The sequence below is a fragment of the Periplaneta americana genome, chromosome 16 (genome assembly GCF_040183065.1).
Source record: "Periplaneta americana isolate PAMFEO1 chromosome 16, P.americana_PAMFEO1_priV1, whole genome shotgun sequence".
NCBI classification, from domain to species: Eukaryota; Metazoa; Arthropoda; class Insecta; order Blattodea; family Blattidae; genus Periplaneta; species Periplaneta americana.
The window spans coordinates 140,680,625-140,693,942 of NC_091132.1; positions in this window are offsets into that span (position 1 = coordinate 140,680,625).

Consider the following 13,318-nt stretch of genomic DNA (forward strand, 5'->3'; position numbering starts at 1 on the left):
GACATATAATAAATAATGTAACTATGCTGTTACAGAATTGACAATTAATATGTAATGTAATTATTATTATTATTATTATTATTATTATTATTATTATTATTATTATTATTATTACCAGGCTTCGAGACTTTGGACCCGATACAATAAGTTTACTGTGCATGCACTATAGATTGTTGACTCGCTGCAGGTAGATAGAGATGTGTTGAGGTAATAGCGTTGCTATTTAGAGTAAAGTACGGTAGTATGGGGAAACACACACATGTAGACCTACATTCTGAAAGTAAATATACATTACACAATGATAATGTTAAAACAATGTGAAAAGCATTTATTCTCCTGTCTTTTATAAGCATTTGTGTTTAATTATACACAGTGTTAATGGTGGAAATAAGCATGCAGCAATTTCAATTTTTTCATTTATCCTATTGGTCGTCTTTAGGAAGTGCAGTTACAGTACCGAATTGCAATGTACTACAAGATACATTCTCAGTGTCTCAAACGTAAATCTTTTTCGGTTATCTGCCAAAGTTTGTACTGTAGAAAGCTGCGCTCTACGCCGCATGACGTGATATGAGCAAAACGAAAAAACCTAACATCATTGCAGCCTCTAAGAGACAGTCCTTTATTCTCGGGTGACTGTATGTCCACTAATTTGCTGTTTATGTTACACAATGTTCCATATCCGTTATTTTTACCTAAAATTGATTTCCACTTCTGTTTTACACGTTCAGTAACCGGTGTACTTGATGTCTCATTAATTCTCTGCATCATTTTCTAAATTAATATGAGGGCTTCCAGTATCTCTTTCTCTGACTTTTCTAACCGTGTAATAGTTTCAGACACAGTTTGTATGAAAATAAAATTATTCGTCAGAACCTTCAAATCCAGAGGGTTTTTCTTTGCGTATTTGTTGGCATTCATTCTACAGTACCCCCACCCACTGTACGCTTTACCACTATACTCAGTACGCCGTTATGCGGATTTCCCACTGAACTGCTCTATTGGGTCCGAAGTCTCGAAGCCTGGTTATTACTATCATCATTGCTGTCTCTGTTTTTCTTTCTTTTCTTTTTTCCTTGTATTAGCTCAATGAAGCTTTATAGTGTTCTTTTGACCTTGTTGACCCTCTATAGGGTCTTAATTTAATATGTATCATTTTCATCAGTGTTTGTACAGTATTTCTTTTTTGTATTTATTTTATATGTGCTATCTGGTAGGATGGAAGAGAAGGCCTTATAGCCTTAATCCTGTCAGAATAAATAAATAAATAAATAAATAAATAAATGAATAAATAAATAAATAAACAGGAGTGTGTAACACGTTTATTTTTTCCCGGATAATTCTTCGTTAAATGTTGACGTCTCGTGCTGCTATACATTCGGTTGCGTTACAGTCCAAGTTAAACATCGGAATAACGATACGAACTTCCCAACTGTCATTATAATAGAAATAAAAATGAAACATTTTCTTGAAAATAATAAGTTTAATATTATGAGCCACATACGAGCTACACTATTAGATTCACAAAGTAGTTTTTCACCTGATGATAGTAAGAAATACTTACTTACTTACTTACTTACTTACTTGCTTTTAAGGAACCCGGAGATTCATTGTCGCCCTCACATAAGCCCGCCATTGGTCCCTATCCTGAGCAAGATTAATCCAGTCTCTACCATCATATCCTACCTCCCTCAAATCCATTTTAACATTATCTTCCCATCTACGTCTCGGCCTCCCCAAAGGTCTTTTGCCCTCCGGCCTCCCAACTAACAGATAGTAAGAAATACAGTATCATATTTCAGATTTGCTGCAGGAACGCCTTGTGACGTAGAACGAATATTTTCAGAGTACAGATATTGTTTTTATTTTTTCTGAACATAAAAGGAGTATTTCTTTTGATGAAATGAAAATGTTCATAGTTATTTTTTATAATGTTATAATCATAATTGTATACTTTGTGTGTTATTTTTATGTATGTATGTATGGGTAAATTATTTTATATTGGGAGTTAGCAAGTTTATAATTACAAATTATTTTTTTTATACTATTCGTTTATTATTTTTTTCTAAAGCCATGGACGATTGAACACATGCTTGGTTACCATCCGGCTGTAGGGCAAAGGTGCCTAATTCCGTGATACCCCTAATTCCGTGATAAAATTTCAATTGGCTGCCATGGAGTTCTGGTTTCTGACTTTTAAGTTTTAGAAAAAAATAACAAATGCCAGGAGATGTCTTTTTTTCAATTCTATTGACTACCCGCCTTTTGAATAGAAGCAGTCGACTGCAGAAGCTTTTGTTCACTGAAAGTGGTTGATCAGGAAGTTTTTCTTTCTCTTGTGACCGCTCCTGAAGAAACATTTTATATTTGAGGTAAGAATTAATATAGTATTATGAAAATGATATATGATTATAGTCAGCTGAATCAATGTGTATGATTATTTAAACATTGTCAGACAATAACAATGTTACAGGAGCTTTCCCATTTTCGGATTTATTTTCATATTTCTCCTTCCTGGCTCACTCGACCAGTGATGCCAAGTTAAATTGTGAAAATTAATGTCTATGAAAGGAAATAGTTCGTGGAAATAATAATCGAAATTCATTATAGAAAACATCAATTACAATTATAATAAAATAATAGGGTACATATTTAACTTAATTATTGTTGTTGTTAGGAATATAAATAATGAGAAATAATTGTGTTATAATTCAATTTATTCAAATTTAATTTTTTATTGAATTTAACTTTCAGTTTATTTTGTTTATAATATATTAATATGTAATATGTATTCCTGTACTTACACAAGTATTTTCTATGAAATTTGTCACTTAGGTCCTTTGCTATGTTGTAATTTCTTGCTTAATCCATATTAAAACAATATACCATGACTTTAAAGTGTTTTCTGAGCAGTTAATGAGGATTATTTTAGTATCATGGAATTAGGATATTACTCACGGAATTAGGACACTATCGCGGAATTTGGATCCCTGTCACGGATTTAGGAACCACTGTATAACAATGAAGAATCATATATTATATATAAAACTTGTGAAACTGTTGACACTGAATGTTGTAAAAACTGTAGCTGAAGGTCCAAATAACGTCATTTAGTTGTTATTTGAAAATTTTAGTACAATTTTGGCATAAATATAGCCTAGACTTCATTAAATAAGTCACGGAATTAGGCAACCTTACCCTAATGTTTGTCGTTCTGGTTCACTGACGAGAGCTGCGCTACTACTTTTCATTCGGTAGAGATATAGTCTAAGCCAGTGATGTCAAAGCAAGCGTATTTTTCTGACCTTGACATCGTGCTCGGGCAGCAAGGGCTAAGTATGGAAAGAGGAAGGGTTGTGTATATGAATAAGCAACCTGTTGGATTAAGAAAACAGTGGTGCACAAACTTCAAACGGAACGCGAAATTTTATGTCGTTATTTTTATATGGCTTCTTTCTGTTTAATATAATCTATACTGTCTGTAAAACAAAAGTACTAACACCGATTTCTTACTATTGCACTTGTGTTTTAAATCTTAATAACATAATAGAGAGTTAAGAAGGAATATTCACTTAAATTCCATAGTAGTATAATATTATACTGTATTAAGTGGATGAAGCACATCATTCATAAAGAAAGTGATATTCCAAAGAAAGAGACTGAGTATGACATGATAAGTTGGAATTTATATTGATGGTATCTTTAGCCTTACAAAAGTAATCAATAAACTAATCAAAACAATATTACAATACAAAGCAAAGTTACCTAGGCACTGTATCTGTTTTAAGTCTAACTAATATTACATAACAAAACTCTTATCGCATTATGCTTTTAAGGTGATATTTGTGAGCAACTTCCTATCATCAGAATATTAAATTATTTTCTCGAAATATGCTGAAGCTATAGAGTTGACTTTTTTACAACACATGGGCACGTATCTTTTGCTTATGGTGTAACAGTAGTTGCTATGTTAATTCATTTCCTTACAAACAATTTCCATGCGAATATTTTCAAAATTTTCAATACACTATCTTCAGTAATACGGTATATTAGATAAACAAAACATTCTGTAAGGCTACTAAATAAATAGGCCTATACCTGAAAATTTAACTTTTCTATACGAAAAGTTGAGAAAATATTTCTTTTGAATAAAATAATCAAACTTGTGAAAAATGAGCATTAAAATTAAAACTTACATTCTTATAATGCACTTATACTTCTCAGGCAAATCTAAAAATTAAAATGGATACAGTTTTAATAAGTTGTCTTCCCTTTATCTATTGAAACAGTGCTAGCCATCCCTGAATCTAGCTTGACCAAGCGGCATATACTACCTCTTTCGTCTGTCTCTTTCCTTTCCGCTGTAAAGCGCTCAGGGTCTCCTGGGCTCTAAAGCGCGCGCTTGCTCGTGTGGGCATCAATTGACATACCTGGTCTAAGCTCACACAACTTAACAGTTTTGGTACCAACTTCCTAGCTCTGGTGCCAAAGTGTCCCGCTTGCAGCCCTCACAAGCTTCATGCTGTAAGTAATCTCTTTCTCATATCGGCGTTGTGTTTCAAGCGGTGTTTTTATCTTACTGTCTCGCTGCTTGTTTGTGACGTTGATTCGAAACCCTGACAAGAATAATATTGAAGACAGTACATGACAAAAGGCTCGTTTCTTGAATTTGTTGTACCTTCTTTTCCAATCTTTTGTAATTGAACCTGCGCAACAGTATTCGTAAATCATGTCTGCGTGAGAGTCGTCTCTTATCCTGCACAAGGTCACACACGTATCGCCACGCCCTGTGCAACTAAACAAACCCCATCGATTTTGCATCCTTGTTTATGTAGCTGGCTGATTGGCGGTGATGAAACCCAATTATAAAACAGAGTACATTGTCCCACGGGACACAGGCTGTGGGCTGCCAGAGCCTCCCTCACTCATGTAACGAATCTGTCACTTGAATAACCGCTCAGAAAATCAAATACATGTTCACTAACGCCGTCCAATCCTAGATATATGCAAGTAATACAGTACATTTTATTACTTCGTAACTGCATTTTATACATCTTTCATACACGAAAATGAAAATGCATTAAAAGAGGTGCCAGAAATATTATTAAATGCCAATCCAGTCTATAGATATCATCAGGGTTGCAGTCCCAAACTTTACAGTGCCGGAGCTCTTTATGTTTTTTAACCTATGGGGAAGGGGGAAAGTTTGGATGCAAAAAAGATAATAATACAAAAAAAGAAATGCCATAAAGTAGGACTGTCAGGATAATGCAAGGCAACACCAATCAATACCTACTCTGAGCTTCTGAAGTTCAAGTAAACCGAAATGGTTACTGTAAGGGCGATTATTCTGCGCAATGTAGGCTTAATAAGCTGATATAAATTTCGCTTTTGTTGCTTCACGGTGGGCTGCACTCGTTTATTCGCCAACATTTTCAATTGATTGCTTTTCAGACGTATCAATATAATTTTTGTGCTATGTTATGAGCATTGGATTTCTTGTGTTCAATAATTATTTTTCGTAGTAGCTTAAGCTGATCTGATCTGTTCGATCCGTAGTAATTTACTGAAAATGAGCGCCATTCAGATAGAGAAATACACTTTTTTTTCAAATACACCTAATGCAGTTACTTCATGGCACACTTTACAGCCTAGCTTACATTGCTTACAATCAATCCACGGATAAGCTTTTTTTTTTTTTTTGATCACATATTTTCTTCATTCCATACATTCGGCCACTCACTTTGCAGACCGACTTTTTGGCTTTTACAATTTTACTATTTTGAACATTATGATGTTGAATATTCTTCGCAGTCATACTGGAACTGTCTGTATCTTCTATAACAGTATCTCTGGTTGAATTACTAGGTTCATCAAACAGAAGCGATGGGCTTGAGATATCACCAATATCAGGAGAGGAAGCTTTTGTAACTCCACTAGTAACAGCAATGGCACGAGAAAAGAAAGAAGTTATTGGTTTTTGTCTATATTTATTTTGTTCCATATTTACTGAAGGGCAATAGATAAAAACAAAAGTTTCAAGCAATCTTTTAGTCACGTTATAGGCACTAAATTAACTGTTTAAAATTCGCTTCGTAAAATAACTGGGAAACAAACACAACACATTTCGGTAAGTAACACCATAGACAATCTCCTGTATCGTACAAAGACGCGAAAACTAACGAAATACGATACGAAACGAAAGTGAACTAGGAATGTGATCATTTCGCGCAGGCAAACTAAAGTTTAGTTTGGTGGTGGTTCTGTCACTGATTCTTCCCCCATTGCTCACCACACACCCCGTCTACGCTCCTAGTGGTCTCGCGACCCTCTACTTCCGAACTTGTTACGATTTTCTAAAGGAAGCACAGAAAATATAATCACTAAATATTCTGACATTAACTAAGATATCGTTAGCTGGGAAAGTATTGTAATGTCAAAACAAATTTTAAAATTTCAAACCAATGCTGGAGCTCCGCTCCACCTTCGAACACAGTGCCGGAGCGTCGCTCCGCACCATCTCCACTGCATCCCTGGATACCATATGCAGTCCTTCCCTTTAGGTTGAAATGGTATTAAAGTATAGAATTCTTTAGTTGGCAGAGAAATTTAGACAGAGAAAGATATATTTCTTACCTCTCACTCACTCAGTGGCTGACCGGAACTCTGCGGGGGGGATGGTGGCAAGAGACAGACACCCCCCATGAAACTGTTTGTATGTGCAGTGGCGGATTCTTCTACTTCTACTTCCATGTTGTCGTCACCGTCATCGTCGTCACTATCAGAGTTCAAACTTATTACGAAACGATCCACCGCCTTGTCTATCATTCCATCCCTTTCCCAATAAAAATCCTCTTCCTTTTTAATATGTTCACACGCATTTTTCCAATTCTCTGGCGTAACCTTGGACAACGCTTCTTCAAATAATTTTATAACTTCACTGGATTTGAAAGATACATTGTGTTTAGCGACATCATTTTTCACTTGAGCCCAGATGAACTCAATGGCACTAAAATTGCAGTGGTATGGTGGCAGTCGTACTACGGTATGCCGGTGTGGTTCACTTTGAGCTAATGTATCCAGTTCGTACCTTACCATTTTTTCCTTTTTCAATTTTATTATGTCGTACAGTACGATTTTTGTCGCCTTTGGGTCGTACTCTATGTTGTTCTGACGTAACCAAGACTGCATGTCTGATTTAGAAGATGCAGAAGTGGGAGCTTTATTTAACTGTACAGAATGGTAAGAGGCGTTATCCATTACTATAATGCTGTTTTGTGGAATGTTCGGAAGGAGTTTGTTTTCGAACCAATGTTTGAAATTAACGGCGTTCATTTCCTCATGAGGATCGTTGGTAGATTTGGACTTAAAACTGTGATAGGCTCCTGGTATAAATCCAGAAGAAGATCCAGCATGCACAATAATAAATCGTCCTCCTTTTCCTAGGGACACGTTCAGAGGGATGTCACCATCTTCACAAATCCAAATTTTGCTCTTCGTGTGATTGATGTTTATCCATGTTTCGTCTAGGTAAACGATAGGGCGGCCGGTTATTCTTAAGTCGCGCATCCTCCTTAAGAAATGGAATCGCTTAGCAATTATGTCGGGTTTCTCTAGCAGAAGCTTCCGTCCGAAGTTATTCTTAGCGTAACGGAAATTAAGTTTTTTTAATAATTCCCGGACCGACCATTTACTGCCAGAAAATAAGCCAGACTTATCGAGAGCATCACGAATATCTTCCACACTCGGAATGAAATCAGCCTTATACAAAGAATAAATCTGCCTCTTGATGGCGGCAGCAGTGAATGAGTCTATATTGGTTTTCGTGGGCGTTCTTTGCGGCCGCTTTTTGCCCGGAGTTGAAACTCTTCTTCCTGATTCATCTGCTTCTCTCTTTTCATTTAGGATACGGTAAACAGTGCGTTCAGATACTCCACAAGCAACAGCAGTTCTCTTTGCTACTTCGACTACGCTTATTGTAGGATTTCCGACTTTCAAGGCATCGTACTCCTCTACGAAAAACTTATGTACATTACACACTATTTCCCTGGCGTCAGACTGCAGTGGCTTTCCTCTTGTTCCTACACCAAGAATCACAAACACTAGGACAAGTAGGCCTAATATAAAGCACAATACTTCTAACATTTTAATTATAAAATGATTATAGGCACCTTCTCAAACTACACTGAAAAATGTTAACACACAGTTGTAATAACATCCACCACTGACAACGTCTCCAGATGGACTGGTTTGGTGAGGGAGAGGGAGGAAAGAAAGAGGAAATACTGTTATACAAGTGTCTGTGTCCCAGGATTAGTTCAACTCACCCTCCTGACCCTTCCCAAGGCATCAGGTAGCTCTGCCAACATAGACCTTCCCAAGTATAGTGATTTGTCTAATTGCAAATATTATCTAAACGGGATTTGTCTCTTCTGTAGCCAATATATTTTATTTTGAATTGAGTCCTCCATTCGGATATTAAATATATTACTAAGAATTCTGCTCAAAGATGGCATTATACAAATTCCTCTAAATTTATTGAATCTCGTATCTCCCTTCTATATGGCACTAATATATAATAGTTTTCAATCCGATTGAATACGATCGTTGTCTACTATCTGGTTAAAAAGTCAAGCTAATGTTCTTATAATACCTGGCCCTCCATATTTGATCAATTCTACAGGGTGTTTCTAAATTAGACCGACAAACTTTGGTATCAGATAACCTTCTTTCAAACGCTTTTGTTGAGGAACCCATGGACTGTGACATTTCCTTTCAGAGCAACAGGGGTTTATGTCATTACATGGTTCGATCGTAGAGGAAGTTATTGAAGTGATTGGTTACTTGAAAAGTGAATAAACAAATCATTAATATTACAGGCACAATTTATTGACATAAACATACATAAAAACACAAACTAGACAAGCGAAGACACTCACTTCAGTGTTAAATTAGAAGGATGGATCGATTGCTTTACTGTCTCATCACTACAACAAGTGCTAGAACACACGTCCATTGATTTCCAGACAAGCCTTGCATTGACGTGCCATACTTCGCCGTATTTTTTCAAAGACGCCAAGCATTTTCTTGATTTCAGCTACTGCCCAGACAATGAGTGTTGCAAGTTCTCCTTCAGAATCAACAGGGGTTTCATAAAGCACAGGTAGTAATCAAATTAGATTAATGCATGATACCGAGCTCAGGGTATAAACAAACGCGGTCGAAAAATGATACTGCGCTGGAGTAAACAAACTGGATGGTAGATTTAAAACTCTCTTGTACTGAAACGAACGTCCGAGCCCATGGGTTTCTTAATGAAAAGTGTTTGAAAGAAGATTATTTATCCGATCCAAAAGTTTGTCGGTCTAATTTAGAAACATCCTGTATAGGAATTCTTCCAAGTCCTGAAGCTTCCTATTTGTTGGTGATTTTATTAGAGCACACAATTCATCTTCCGTAACGGGATCCATATGATCCGTGTCTTGCGTACGTTCCCTTCCGGGCAGGACTCGGGACAACATCCTCTGTCGGCGATGCCACAGAGAGCCAGAAACACTTGCACATGTCCTGGGCTCTTGTCAGCACGGTGAAGTACTCCGTAACTCACGACACTATAGAATTCGTTCGTTGATCGCCGAACAGTTTAGATCAATTAATTTTCAAGTGTTCGAGGAAGTACACGGACTGGCAGACAATGGCAGTACAAGAAGAATAGACATGATTGCCATCCCACCAAATAACAACAATGGCTACATCATCGATCCCACCGTTAGATTTGAAAAACAAAAGAGCCAACCTGAAGATGTAAATAAGGAAAAAACGACATATATGTACGTACCGTTCCATATTTCATGGACAAATACGGTCTGCGACAAATTAAAGTAATAGGCCTTATGGTTGGAGCGCGCGAAACTATTCCCGGTTTCTTCTTCCAGACCTGGCAATGTTTCGGCCTACAGAGGAAGGAAATTGATGACATCGTTCTTGCAGCTCTGAGAGGATCAATATTTATACTCCGAAACCATCTCTACGGTCAACAGTGATGAAATAATTAATTAGTACCTAATTATTTATTCAGTAATTTCTTGTCATTGTTGTAAGACTCCCTTCAACTTAAACACATGTATGTTTGTTATACTTTCAACTGCTTATTGTACAATATGCTCTGTCTTTGTGGCAGCCTGTTAATAGAGGGAGCTGTTATCGTTCAGATAAATAAATAATACAGAAATATAATCGATAATGTGTCGAAGGCTTCCCCTTCGATTCCTTCGTCAAGTCATCAATTCATTAGTTCGGCCTATGCGAGAGCAAATTTTAATTTATACATGCCTTTGATGCTTCGCCTGCACACTGTATATTCCCACGCTGGATACTTTATAGCTGTGAAAACCGCAAAGGCAGGCAATGTTGCGGCCGGATGTAGACGGGAGGTGACGCCACTGCAAACTTGGCCGGCATCGCGTAAAGGAGAGAACAGTCAACAGGTTAGGTATTACGAAACGTTACGGTTTAACTTAGCAAACCAGCACCACACTGTCAACAATCATTCCGCCACGAGTCAGCAGATGGTACATGCGAATTCAGCTGCTTGCCTTCACACTCAAACTCACAAAGAAACCGTCCCAGGTCGTGGGGCATGGATTTAATGAAAATACATATTTAAGCTAATTTTTGTTCGTTAAGAAACATGGTGATAGTCGTTCGTTTCACTTTTTCCTCTTTTACGAAATATACTGACTTGAAAATTGTTGTTACTTATACCGCTTCTTGCGCGCACTCGGATCATCATAGATCCGCGATACCGTATCACAGCTTTCGCATTAATAATCTAGCCAATTTTTTTTCTCTTAACTCACATTAATACAGTACTAGTGCAATCCATGGCATCTGTAACTCATTCGCACAGTGTCTAAATCCATACGTATGCAGCTGAAAATCTAGGAACACGACTGTACACACTATGCATTCAATGGGGAATATGAATATAAAGTAAAACAACGTGTAGACAAAGATAAGTAATTTAATGTCATGGTGGATGTAAACAGTTCCGGTAAACTGACAAAAAATCACGTGAGATAATTGTTAAGAGATGTATTTCTCCCGGATGTTAAGAAAGACTACTACTTCTGGATTTCTGAAGTGGTCAGCAATGTTCCGCAACCTTTTTATACTCACGGTACACCCTAGACAGGCCTAGACTCAACCAAGCCCCTACAGTCTCGGCTGCGCGAAACGCGGAAACCGGGGCAAATTGAACGCTGCGCTTGCCGCCATATTCTTGGAGAGCAGACGCATAATAGTAGTACGTAAATCACGCAATTTAACGGTGTGATGATCTAAAATTGACAGATAATGGCCATTTTCGACATTTAACGTAAAATTAGGACGAAGTAAACATATTCAAAGTTTCATTGATATGCATTAGAACATTAAAGAAAAGAAAATACGTACGCAGCAATTTATAGAAAACATACTCATACATCCATAAATAGGCCTACACAATACATATTATAGACTGTATAATTTTACGATAATCAGCAAATTGTTAGGTTTCAGAGACTCTAATATTATATTAACATACATTACTCTTAGATCATAAGACATAAATATATGCACCTTGATTACACAAGTTCTTATTATAATCAAATTCTTAAGTGAATAAATATGTGATAATCAGTATAGACCTGTTGTTAAGTTTTAGAGAATCGAAAATTATATTACCGATAATTCTAGACCACAGGACATTAGGTAATCTGGCAAAATATAATGTGCGAAGTTAGCCATTGAATTCATTCTTCAATTAATAAAGGGAATGCTATCAATTATAAAAAGTATCGGTACCGGTACCTAATAAATTGCAAACAATAGGTAATGTGAAGACCTAAAAACTAAACAAACACTTTATGCAAGATAAAAAAAAAAACCACGTACTTTTCATGTGTGGATTTTTTACATACCGGTATTGTATTTTTATTTTAAATAAATAAAATAGATATATTATCATTGCTTGCGGAGTGATGGTACATAATTTTTATGCATATATGTAATATCAATAAAATGCCATTCCTTGCTTTTGTTAATAAAATATATGTCCGGCAAAATGTAAAAGAGTTATTTATAGGTGAACTCTGAATCATAAGTTCACAAAGACGGCTTAGCTATTATAGCTATTTATTTATTTATTAATTATCTGTATATTTATTTATCCATTTATGGATCTTGAATGAAAGTTTATAATCTTGCAGATAAATTCATTTACATAATAAAAACACAAATTTATCTTTCCACTAATGTTTTAACATCTGATGTGTTAGTCTAAATAATTCACTCAGTGGGATTTCTCTACAGTCTGATAACTGATAAGTATTCTTTATTGTCGTAAACTACTGATAGATTTTTAATGTTATTGATATTGTAACAACAGAGATAATATTATATCGTACCTTTTGCCAATGGCTTGGAAAAACAGGGATGGTATTATCGCCGCGCTCTCGTGGTTAACATTCGGCAGGTCTTTGAGCGGCCTCGTGCATAACATTCGGCAGGTCTTTGAAATTTAATTGCATTATTGTTTTCAATTTCTTGTGTCGCCGCTCCAATCACTCGCCTCAATTTCAATATTGCAACCAATAAGCTGCTTCCATTATTAAATGACACTTACTTGTCTAATCCACGTGGACTAAAACCGAGGTTGCAATGTCTTGTGCTGAGGACGAACATTAAGGTATGTGATTAAAAATTATTATTAAAGAGTTACTATTAAGAGTTAAGAAAGCCAGCGTACTCGTATATGATATAATAATAATTATACTAATAATAGCCATTTAACAATATAACAAACTAGTGCTTATTCTTATCGAGGAAGTAGACGTGACGCTTAGAGTGAAACCTACAGAGCAACAATCGGTCGGCAAAATTATGATTTAAAAGCACACCGCACGTTATTGTATGATGCCGACATGTTAAGCATGAGTCCGCGGCGATAATATTTATCATCTTTCAAAATTCTATTGCCATTACTTTCAAACTGTTCACAAAAAACACCAGAGACAAAACGAACAATCGTGTTTACCGCTCTATTTCTACCAGTAGCATGGCGGCGTAAACATGCGCAGACTGGTTTCAATTTTCGACAGCACACCAGCGCTCTGTGTGAGTCTAGTATACTATATAACGTCTTTGGACTCAACACGGCACACCAAAATGTTAATTTCCTCAAAAATATATGATGTGACTCTCTTAATATAATTACGTAGGGGAGAGTCGGGTAGTATCGGACATCGGGTAGTATCGGACAGTGCGTTTCTTTCATCTA